General features: G+C 46.7%; 1 protein-coding gene across 5 annotated transcripts in view; it reads left to right on the top strand.

The window, feature by feature from the left end:
• The window catches only part of RNF38 (ring finger protein 38), a 241,010-nt gene that overhangs the window by 130,974 nt on the left and 98,579 nt on the right, over nucleotides 1-11,457 (top strand). The gene's annotated exons all lie outside the window — the stretch shown is intronic.

Here is an 11,457-nt window from a genome sequence, read left to right as displayed (position 1 = left end):
CCCCCCCCCCCCCCCCCCCTTTCACATCTGGCCAAAAACCCCTGCCCTCAGGTAACCAGGATTTTTATATCACCAGCACACCATGTTTCCCATTCATGCTGGTTAACGCAGCTTTTACTGTTTTATTTTCTTTAAAAAAAAAAAAAAAAAAAAGATTTGGCAAAAAATAGACCTAGAATGATACAGAAAGTCCTGTAAAATGGTTAAGTTCCTGTTATCTGTGCAGGATATTTTTCCCCTCACCACACCTAAACTGATTTTTCACAAAACTGCCGAGTAAGAATGTGGTGACAGAACAGTAACATTTACAGATGTTTAAAGAAGCCTTTAGGGAGAAAAAGCACTTCACTGTCTTGAAAGAAATGATAGAAGACTGAGAAAATGAGATTGTCTATAACAGTAGCTTCTGGCACCTTATGTCTTCACTTGACTTATTAAATGTTCTGACATTTCAGAACAGTGTAGAGCTGAACGCTTACTGTCCCATAAAATCACCATGCTCTGTAAATTAAAAGGCTGTTTTGTGCATCTTTCTAAATTAAAAATGACTTTACCTATGATAAAAAGCCAGGTTTCATTGCCTTGTGCTTTGAAGGTGAAGACTTTGTAAAAGTATTGTTTAGTAATGTTCCCCTGAGGTGGGAAGCAGAGGAAAGAATTTTATATAGGTAGTGAAAATTTCAGGTGTTTACATTTACACTGAAATACATTTTACATATGTCTGTTGATGGTGGGTATCCTCTGCATGTGACAGGAAGCTTGTGTCATCTTGGTTGACTGCTAGACAAAGTTGGATAACTACAGAAACCTGTCTTTTTGAATCCGAACAAGGGGAAAGTGATCTCTTAAGTCAGGACTGTTCAAATTCCAAGCATCCAGGGGCCACACCAGGATAAGCCCCAGGCTGTGCACCACACAGATGCCTCCACTGCAGCACTGTATGCCTGGGCATCCACGCCCTCTACATAGACAGCTGCATCGCATACACATTCAGGTACGTCACCCCCACTGCTGCACTGTGCACCCACACAGCATTCCCCCCCACCCCGAAAGCCATACTAAGTTGGTTTCACATCTGTATTCATGTGATTTGAGGACAGTGAGTAGCTGTGCTTTTGGATCATTCAGGTGGCCCAGTTATTCAGTTCACAGCCCCAGTCACTGGTATATGGGTGATGTCATCTGCTTATAGAGGATGACATCCCTTTGTTATTCCCCCTCTTAGGCAGCCTTTGGAGACATGGTTGTTTTGGGAGAGAGCTCTGCTATTTCCAAAAAAAAGCCCTACAGATGCTACATCGAGAAGGCAACTGAACTTGGGGATTGAACGCAGGTAAACTAACTAAAGCTGAACCATACAAAACAGAGGTGATGCTGCTTGGTAGACCACATGACTTGGGGAGGATGGGAAAACCCATCATTAACGGGGTTCAACCTCCCCTTGTCACTCAGGTTCACAGCATTGGGGTGCTTCTGGTGCCTTGCTGCACCTGGATTTTCAGGTTGTGCTGGTGACTAGGAATGCCTTTCACTAACTCCATCAGGTGAGAAAGCTGCAACCCTTTCTTTCAGATTTGAATCTGGCCACCATCATCCATGCTTTTGTTACCTTGAACCTAGACTACACAATGGACAATGACCATGCAGAAGCTGTAGCCAGTGCAGAATGCAGCAGCCTGCCTTGTGATAGGGATAGGTTGCTAGGACCACATTATCTCAGTCCAGTCTCCAAGTAGCTTTCCACGCACCATTGAAGGTGCTGTTTTTTCATAGATTTCATAGACATTAGGGCTGGAAGGGACCTCGGAAGATCATCGAGTCCAGCCCCCTGCCCAAAGGGCAGGAAGTCAGCTGGGGTCACAGGATCCCAGCAAGATAAGCATCCAGTTTGCTCTTGAAGGTGTTCAATGTAGGTGCTTGAACCACTTCCGGTGGCAGGCTGTTCCAGACCTTGGGGGCTTGGACAGTAAAGAAATTCTTCCTTATGTCCAGCCTGAAACAGTCTTGTCGTAGTTTATGACCATTCGACCTAGTTGTCATCCCTTGGGGCGCTCTGGTGAACAAACGTTCCCCCAGATACTGGTGGTCACCCCTGATAAACTTATAGGTGGCCATCAGATCACCCCTGAGCCTGCGCTTTTCCAGGCTAAAGAGCCCCAGGGCTCTCAGCCTGTCATGGTAGGGTCTGCTTCCCTGACCTCTGATCATGCGCGTGGCTCTTCTCTGGACTCTCTCAAGCTTCTCCACATCCTTTTTGAATTGTGGAGCCCAAAACTGGACGCAGTACTCCAGCTGCGGCCTCACCAAGGCCGAGTACAAGGGGAGAATGATGTCCCGGGATTTGCTTGAGAAGCATCTATGAATGCAAGCCAGCGTTTTGGTCACTTTACTAACCGCAGCATCGCACTGCAGGCTTATGTTCATCTTGTGGTCAATGATGACCCCCAAGTCTCTTTCTTCCATAGTGCTAGCCAACATAGCACTGCCGAGCCTATAAGTTTTTGACCTGTAAGTCCCTGAACAGTCTGGGTCCAATCTGCCGTCTCCCTTATGTTCCACCTTGGTCCTTAAGGTCACCCAAAAGCAACTTTATGTGAGTACCATCTGTGCACCAAGTTCACTTGGCAAAAACATGTGGGAGGTCATTCTCTGTAATAGCATTTCTGCTTTGAAACTCCCTCTTCCTTGAGGCCCACCAGAGCCTGAGCCTGGATGTCTTCTGGAAACCTTTTAATTTGGGCAGGCATTTAGCAAGTAAGGTTAAGTTAGAATATTGTTTCAGGATTTTCTTTTGTATATGTGTATATCATACCTGCTTTCATAAGTTGTTTTGTTTTTTACTGTGAGCTGCCATATCCTTTCTTGGGAAGGGCTGCATATAAATTGAATTAATAAAATAAATGTTTCGTGTGTTTACTACTTAGCTCAGGAGCGGTGGATGGAGAGGCAGCCTATATTCATGCTTGTTGTGATTTGTAAGAGTGCTGCAGACATTAGAAAAATTAAAAACCTCATATACCCACTAAATTGAGGTTTGGAGATGAGGTGACCATGAAACTTTCACCACCCAGCTTGGAGAGAAATAAAACAGTCTCTGCAATATCAGGCTAGCTCCCTGTCTTTCCTGAGTGGCTCTATAAAGTACAACCCCATTTCTGCTCTTCTAGTATAGCCAGGACTAATTCTCCATTGAGTGATTGTCTTTGTGGAGGTTCCATTCGATGCACATGCACTTCATTCACTCAAAGTCAGGCTGTGGCTGGCACTGCTCATCCAAGGGAAATATGTACTGCTGTTTCTTGTGCTTTGTACCAAAGACATAGAAGACAAAGCAAGCCCCAAAAAAACATTTTCTGGACCCAAACTGGCCACGTCAAGGTCACCTGGCTTCAAGTATTCCCCCTTATGCAAAAGAACCTATAAAGTGTAAACAGATGTTTTCCATATTTCAAGGGAATAGATTGTAGCTGTGTTGATCTAAGGACATAGGCAGGCGAGGTTCTTTGGGTAAATCTGATATCTTTTATTAGACCACCTAAAAATTAGCTGGTCTAATGAAAGATATTGCATTTACCCAAAGAACCTTGCTTGCCTAAAAACAGATGTGTCATCCAGGAAGAGCACACACCAACTGCAGAGACTTCCTCAGCCTGACTAAGGGTTTTTAAACCCGAAAGCTTGCCAAAAGAATTTTTTACAACTATTTAAGTTGGTCTAATAAAAGATATCAGATTCACCTGTAGAACCTTTTCTGCCTATGTCCTTAGACCAACATGGCTACAACCTATACCCCTGTAGCATTTGAAGCATTTCAGAAATGGAGTGCTTCAGCCTTGAGCAGACCTGCAGCCCACTACCATCCTCCCCAGCTGGAACACTCTGAAATTGCAGCAGCTGCATACACTGGCATTTTCTCTAGCCAGGGAGCATGGCAGGGGGCTGCTGCATCCTGTGGCACTGCTTCTGCCTCCCTTTCCTCCCCTGCAAGAGTAGAGGGAGCCGAGTGAACCATCACTGAGCACTCTGCAGTGGAGTTGACTGTCAGTGAACCCCTTCTGCTATACCCTGTGCCACTGGTCTTTCAAAGGACTCCTAAGCCTATCCTAGTTCCAGATGGTGTGGGGTGAAGCTGTTCCAGGAGAACAGAGGTGGAGTGCCCCGGGAATGGCCACTAACAGTCACTGGTGGGCTCCATTAACTGTCAGCGGGCACTCTGCACCCCCTTGCATCTCAGGGGCTGCTTTGTCCTGTGGCTATGCTACCTCTTCTCCAGGGGGCATTGCCAGCAAGTGCTATCCTGTACATTCTGCCTCCAGTTTCCCAGTGCACCTCCCTCATCTTCCACCGAAACTGGATGAGACATCAGGCACTCCAGGAGAGCAGAGGCAGTGTGCATATAAGGGCACTTATTAACAGTCTGCCCCATTCTCCTTCCATGTGTGGGGGCAGCTGCTCTAGAGAACTGAGGAGTACTAGTGTAACTCCCCTACCTCGCAGACCTACAACTTCAACACTGGGCAAGAAAATACTGTTAGCCATAGGATGTGCCCCTTAGGACAGATTCTAGGGCAGTGATTCTCAACCAGGGTGGTATAGCAAGATCCTTCTAAGGCTACCACAGGATGCTGGGCAATATTAGCACTGTTAAGTCACCCTATACATGATTCACAAGATAAACCCAGAGATTTTAAATAGGATCCTGCAGAGTCAAAAGTATTCTGACCTATTGTGGTCTTCCTGAATTCTTTGCAACAGAATTCCTCCATTTTTGCTGTCAAAAAACAAAGCTAAGAGCTAGCATTTTTCAAGGAGTGCCTTGTGTCTAAAAATTTTGGAAATGACTGTTCTAGGGCCTAACCAACCTGGCTTCACACTGGAAGTAAATCTGATCATAACAGTGGCATGAACTGCTTGCTGGACAACTTGGCCTGAGTAGTAGGGTTGGAGTACTGTTGTAGCCATGATGGTCCAGGAAATTTGGAGAATCAAGGCTACTTCGTGATATCCTTTTACTGGACCAAGTATATAGTTGGGAGAGCTGTTGACAAGCTTTTGGGCCTCAGGTGCCCTTCCTCAGGGCTACATGGACAGCTTGGTAAGGTTGGGGTGTGTGTGTGTGCAGGCAAACAATCCTTGGACAGATCTGTGACAATTTCCCTGCTAGTCCTATTGTTCCAAAGTAATGGAATTATCCTGTAGACTTCTACAGGGAAGGTCCATTTTTGTCCTCCTTTACCATCCAGAACTGCAGTGACTGATGATGCCTCATTGCTGCCTATTGAGCACATATGGATGAGCTTCAGACCTAAGGCCTAAGGTCCCAACAAGAAGCACCAATGCAGAACAACGTACAGGAGCTCAGGTCTACATGGCCTGAAAATCCTTTCTTCATGTCTTAAAACAGTTGCAGTAGATCATGCCTATATCATATTGATGTATCTTTTGGCCAAATACAGTGGTGCTGGCACCTCTGAGCTGAGGTTTTCCCCAGTGCAAGGAAGCAATCAAGCTCTGGACCTGATGCAGCAGACATGAGCTAAACCTTTCTGCAGTACATCGTCCAGGCCTATGTGACACCCAGGCAGGCAGCCTAGACCAGTACTACTTGATCTCCAACATGTGGACTTGACAAGAACTCCATCCTTCAAGACATTTTTTTAGACTGGGCTTATCCTAGGGCAGGCCTGTTCATGATGCAGATCAACAAAATGTCAGATCTTTTAGTTCTGTGAGCTCAGGATCTTTGTCCAGTCAGTGTCTTTCTGGTCTTGTGGACTTGGGATTATATACCTATTCTTGACTTCTCTAACTTCTAGTTGTTATAAAACCAAACAAAACTCTTCCAACCTGATCTTAATAACCCTGGCATGGCTGAGACTTTTTATTTCTAGATGTTCTGCATGTGTCATCCATCTACCCCAAATCCAGTTCTTTCAATCTAAGACAAAAAGAATGCATGCTCTTCCTGGATCTAAGACCCTTCCAGATCACTGTCTGAATGACAAAGGGCTCTTGAGCATAAAGCAGTCCTATTCTTTATTTGTACGTGACACTGGGGCTAATAGCAGTAAAAACCCTGAGGCAAACTTCTGTGGTGAAGTGGGCAAGATTGTTGTATTCCACCAAGAAAAGGTCCTGTTACTGTGTGAGATGTCAGTATTTGTCACCCTGTCTTTTGGAGTTGAAGCAGGATGACCTTTGTGAATTCAGTCAAGATGCACCTACCAGTAATCTCGGCTGATCATTTGCCAGTGGGGAAGCAGGTAATGTTTTCCTGCCCTGCTTTGCTAAAACCTTTGGAAGGTCAACGTTATTTGCATCGATGAAGGATGGGATTTTAGCCTCATCCTTAGAACTTTCATAGACCTATTGATCAAGTCAATGGCATCCTGTATCGTGGCACACTTGTAAGTGACAATAGCTTTCTGGATCATTATCACCTCAGATAGAAGGGTTAGGAGATGCAGCCCCTCCTGCATGGTCCATTAAGAATTTGCTCCAAACCCTCAAGTTGGAGTTTGACCTCACACCACCAAGCCTGCTTTTTGCTATTTTCTCCAAAACCACATGGTCAGGGTATGAAGCGATACCACCTTCCTAAACAGTAGGGTTGTGCGAAGCTTCAATCGCCGATTCGATTCAGCGGAGATTCGGCCCGATTCAGTGGCCAAATCTCTGAATCCAAATCGAATCAGGAGACCCTTTAATCTCTCTGAATTAAATCAGAACCCTCCGAATCGATTTGGAGAGATTCAGAAAGATTAAATAATTCAGGCATAGACATGGCTTTAAATGTTTTCTCTACATACCTCAAGGTACCAGGCAGCTCATGAATGCTGCGATGGTGGAGCAGATGGAGCATCCCACAGGAGCACAGGGAGGTCCCCAGCATGCTCAGCAGCAGACCCGGAAGTGGACCAGAAGCGCTTCCAGTCCACTTCTGGGTCCACCGGGGAGCATGCTGAGCCCCCCCTGCTGCATCCCCCCAGCTTGGCGACTAGTGCCTCCTGGGTCTGGGTGGGCACCCAGGGCCCCCCACAGCTTATCACCAAGCCAGGAGGGGGTGCCAGGAGGTCCCCCAGTGCACTCAGCGGCAGACCTGGTTCGCCATCGAGCGCACGGGGGTTCTCCCCGCACTCCTGTGGGATGCTCCATCCTCCCCAGCATCACAGCGTTTATGAGCCGTGCTTGGTACCTCGAGGTATGTAGAAAAAATATTTAGAGCTGTGTCTATGGTCGAATCACTGCTTCTCTGAATCAGCATCTTATCTTCAAATTGGATTCAGCTGAGTTGAATCGGGACAGTGTTCCAAATCAACAAATTGAATCGCTGTCCCTGATTTGGATCGAATCTGAATTAAATACAGCCTGTTTTGCACACCCCTACTAAACAGTGGACATGCCTGGGCCTTCCACTCGGATAAAACTATTTGGATAATGTCTGGCTTTTGTAACCATGGTAGAGAGGCTGAAGTACATGGCAGTATCCATCCAGTCATGTCTTCAGTGTGAGGCACAAAGAACAGTAAGGACAAGAAGACTGAGCTTAAGTGAATGAAGTATGTGAGCAAACCGCATAGAATGTGCTTTTTTGGCATTGGTGAGGCCACATCTGGAATACTGTGTCCAGTTTTGCCTCCCCCGCTATAGAAAGGATGTGGACAAGTTGGAGAGAGTCCAGCGGCAGGCAACGAAAATGTTTAGGAGGCTGGGGCACATGACTTGAAAGGCTGAAGTAAGTGGGCTTATTTAGTCTGGAGAAGAGAAGACTGAGAAAGGGATTTAATGGCAGCCTTCAACTACTTGAAGTGTGGTTGCAAAGAGGATGGAACTAGACTGTTCTCAATAGTGGTGGATAATAGAACATGGAGCAATGATCTCAAGTTGCAGCAAGGGAAGTTTAGGTTAAATATGAGGGAAACCTCTCTCACTGGAACAGGTTACCCAGAGTGGTTGTGGAATCTCCATCCTTGGAGGTTTTTAAGACCCAGCTAGACAGAACGTTGGCTGGGATGGTATAGTTGAGGCTGGTCTTGCTTTGAGGAAGGGGTTGGACTAGACAACCTCCTGAGATCCTTTCCAACTCTCATTTTCTATGATTCTATCAATGTGGCTGTGGACAATAGATCTTTAACTTGGATTCTTGTGAGATAGAAATAGCTTCGTCTGTCAGACTGATAGCAGCACTAAATGGTGTTAATGCTAGATGCTGATTGGCTGCCAGGAAAGGCTGACTGTTGATTTGGTCTTGAAGGGGTGCCCTGCAAAGCTCTGTCACCAGAGATCTTGGGGGAGTGGACTACCAGCTGCCAAGTTGCTTCTAGAGTGTCTTGAGAGGGGAGGAATGGAGCATAGAGTCCATCGACCTTTACCTAGACAGGATTATTTCAGCTGGAGAATATGGTTGCAGGAGAAAGCTCAATGTACAATCCTGGTGGCAGCTTATAGATTTCAGTGCCCTGGAATTGATCTTCAGTGGTTGCTATCAGCACTCCAGGTATTTTTTTTCCATTCGTTGTTTGAAGAGGAGTGTCCGACTAGATATATATAAATCATCTGGCATCCTGGCAATCACTTCAGAGAATGCCACTGGGTATGCTATGGGGGCTCTCTTGATACACAGTGGTCAAACCTGCTCCTCATATCCATCAGGAAATAAATCAGCAAAGCTTTACATAAGTGGTGGTCTCCCAGAATCTTTTGCTGGGTTCTTTCCTGAAAATCCTTCCTTTTTTCCAGTTAAGAAGGTGGTGAACATGTATTTTCTGACCATTTTGCCACCTTTGTTGTTGTCAATGGACAAGTAAAGGTGAATAAGTAAAAACGCTGTATTTGGTAGAAGAGTTGAATAGGGGAATCTGGCTAATCAGCAAGGGTCTATTCTCTTGTTTTCTTTAAGACAACTTCAACTGTTAACTCATCAGTGTTTTAACTAGAGTACACAGATGAATTTATATTGGAGTGGGCAGGCAACTTATTAAAATACTGAGGTGCAAGGAGTGGTCAAGAGCTATAAAATTTACCTAGGTTACCTAAAAGTTAAAGCTTAGGCTAGATATCTGCTGAGCTTTATGTGAGAGTTTGCACAAAATAAACACATGCACAAGAATATATTAAACCAAATGTAAGTATATTGTTAGATAGAATATAAGTTATAAAATGGTAAAAGAAAGAGTTGCATTAACATACACCAGAGTCATACAGCAACATTCAGTCCAGGAACATGAGATAAATTGGTGTTGCTCTGCAACCCTGGCCACTGGCCCACAAATCCATACTCCCCCTCTTAAGCAAAACAGTTTTTTTTATAGCTTACATGGTCAGCTGTAACAGAGCTTACATACACTGAACCTTTGAGTCAGCCATTGAATCACTCCAGTAAATACTTCACTCAGACTATCAAGTAAATACACATTTCCCCTACTGCTTTCCAGATCCTTAGCTTCACTTTCTTTGGGCTTCCATAAAAGAAAGCAAAGGTTAAATCCTCCATTCCGGTGCCAGGGTCGGGGTGATACCTTACCGCTAGCTATGATTCCTGCAGCTGTAGGAACATCGTGCAGAGAAATGACTGAGGCCTCTATCAGAGAAGAACTTCAGTTCTCCAAGAACTCACCTTGTGACCACCCAGGACTGCAACAGAATCTGAACACCTCCTGGATCAGAACCTCTCCATCTCAAGCAGAAACCCCTTCCTACTCCAACACACAAGCTAAACTCAGACTTTTATACCCCAGAGTCACCCCATTTTACTCATCCAATCTGTTTATGCCCTGGCCTGTTCATCATCCAAGTTTTGTATCAAGCACACACTCAAACCATATACTGTCCAATCAAAGTCTCACTGACCTCATGCAGTCTGCAACAATTCCCGTCATCAAACTTCGTATCAAACACTTGCTGGGACCATGTCTGGTCCAATCAAATGCTTGTGCATGCTCTACCATGCTGCTGCACACATCGCCATACCTTGCTTGTACTCAGCACTCACCAGGTGGATACTCTACAGCAAATCTAGGCCATTTATGTCAGCAACAGGCAAGAGTTCACTCTGGCTAAAATAATCTCAACTGAAGTGACTACTGAATATGTGCAGTCTAAGAGTTTACACTCTCAAACTGCCACTATAACAACTTAGGCAGGGGAGTTGTCCAGTGGACTAAAAAATCCTCTCATTGCAACCACACCCATAAAATGGCCGCAGAACTGGAATTGTTTTGATACCTGCCTGTCAGTGTATCTCCCACCCAGCTACTTGTTGTGTTGGTTAATCTTTACAAACCATATGGATACCAGTTTTAGGGACATCTGGAGAAAGCAGCAGTCAGCATATAGTGAAATGTACTTTAAAAGAATCCCTTCCATTAAACCCCAGAATTCAGGTGTTCTTAACAGCTTTGGCAGCAAGTGCCTTAGGCAATTACACTGATCTAGTTCTTTACATTTATAGAGTAAATTGAGGTTATTTTATGGAGCACTCTCAGGAGTAATACAAATGACTGAGCGCTGTGCTTTGAATATAAACATACAATTCAGTTCTTATTGAAGCACATTTTGTTAAAGAACATTTTGCTGTGAATCTTCAGTCTGCAGCTAGACCAGGGGTGGGCAAAATACAGCCCACGGGCCAGATCCAGCCCACGAGGTCATTCTGTCCAGCCTGCGGGGCCCCTAAAAATTTTAGGAAGTTAATATTTATCTGCCTTTGGTTCCTGTAAAAAATGACAGGAACCAAGGGCAGTAGGACTCAGGGGGAGCCCAGCGGGCTCCCACAACAGCAGGCCCGCCTGGCCCCGCCCCCCCAGTTGGAAGCCCCAGCAGGGGGCTTCTGGCCTGGGAGCACATGGCTGCCCCATGCTGGAACCTCAGGTAAGGGGAGAGGGGGAGAAGGGCAGGGAAGGAATGTGGCGGGGGGGAAAAGTGGCCCCTCGCCCACCCTGTGGCTGGCGCCCCACACTGCAGCCACTCGCAGCCCACGTGGGGCTGCCTGTGCCTGCTCCAGACAGCCCCGTGCAGACTGCGAGCAGCTGCAACAGGGAGCAGCAGCCAGTGTGGGCAAGGGGCTGCTTCTCTCCCCCCCCCCCTCCTCCCCCCAGCTTTTCCCTGGGCTCCTGGGAAAAGTGGCCCCTCGCCCACCCTGTGGCTGGCGCCCCACACTGCAGCCACTCGCAGCCCACGTGGGGCTGCCTGTGCCTGCTCCAGACAGCCCCGTGCAGACTGCGAGCAGCTGCAACAGGGAGCAGCAGCCAGTGTGGGCAAGGGGCTGCTTCTCTCCCCCCCCCCCTCCTCCCCCCAGCTTTTCCCTGGGCTCCTTTCCCTGCTCCTTCCCAGCATGGAGGAAAGCGGCCCCTCCCCTGCCCCGTGGCCGGTGCTTGCTGCTGCAGCTGCTCACAGCCCACACAGGGCTGTCCGGAGCAGGCACAGGCAGCCCCAGGCGGGCCGCGGGGGGCTGGGGGG

Source organism: Alligator sinensis, unplaced genomic scaffold (assembly GCF_000455745.1).
Source record: "Alligator sinensis unplaced genomic scaffold, ASM45574v1 scaffold434_1, whole genome shotgun sequence".
In the NCBI taxonomy this organism is placed as follows: domain Eukaryota; kingdom Metazoa; phylum Chordata; order Crocodylia; family Alligatoridae; genus Alligator; species Alligator sinensis.
This window is presented reverse-complemented; position numbering and strand designations above follow the sequence as displayed.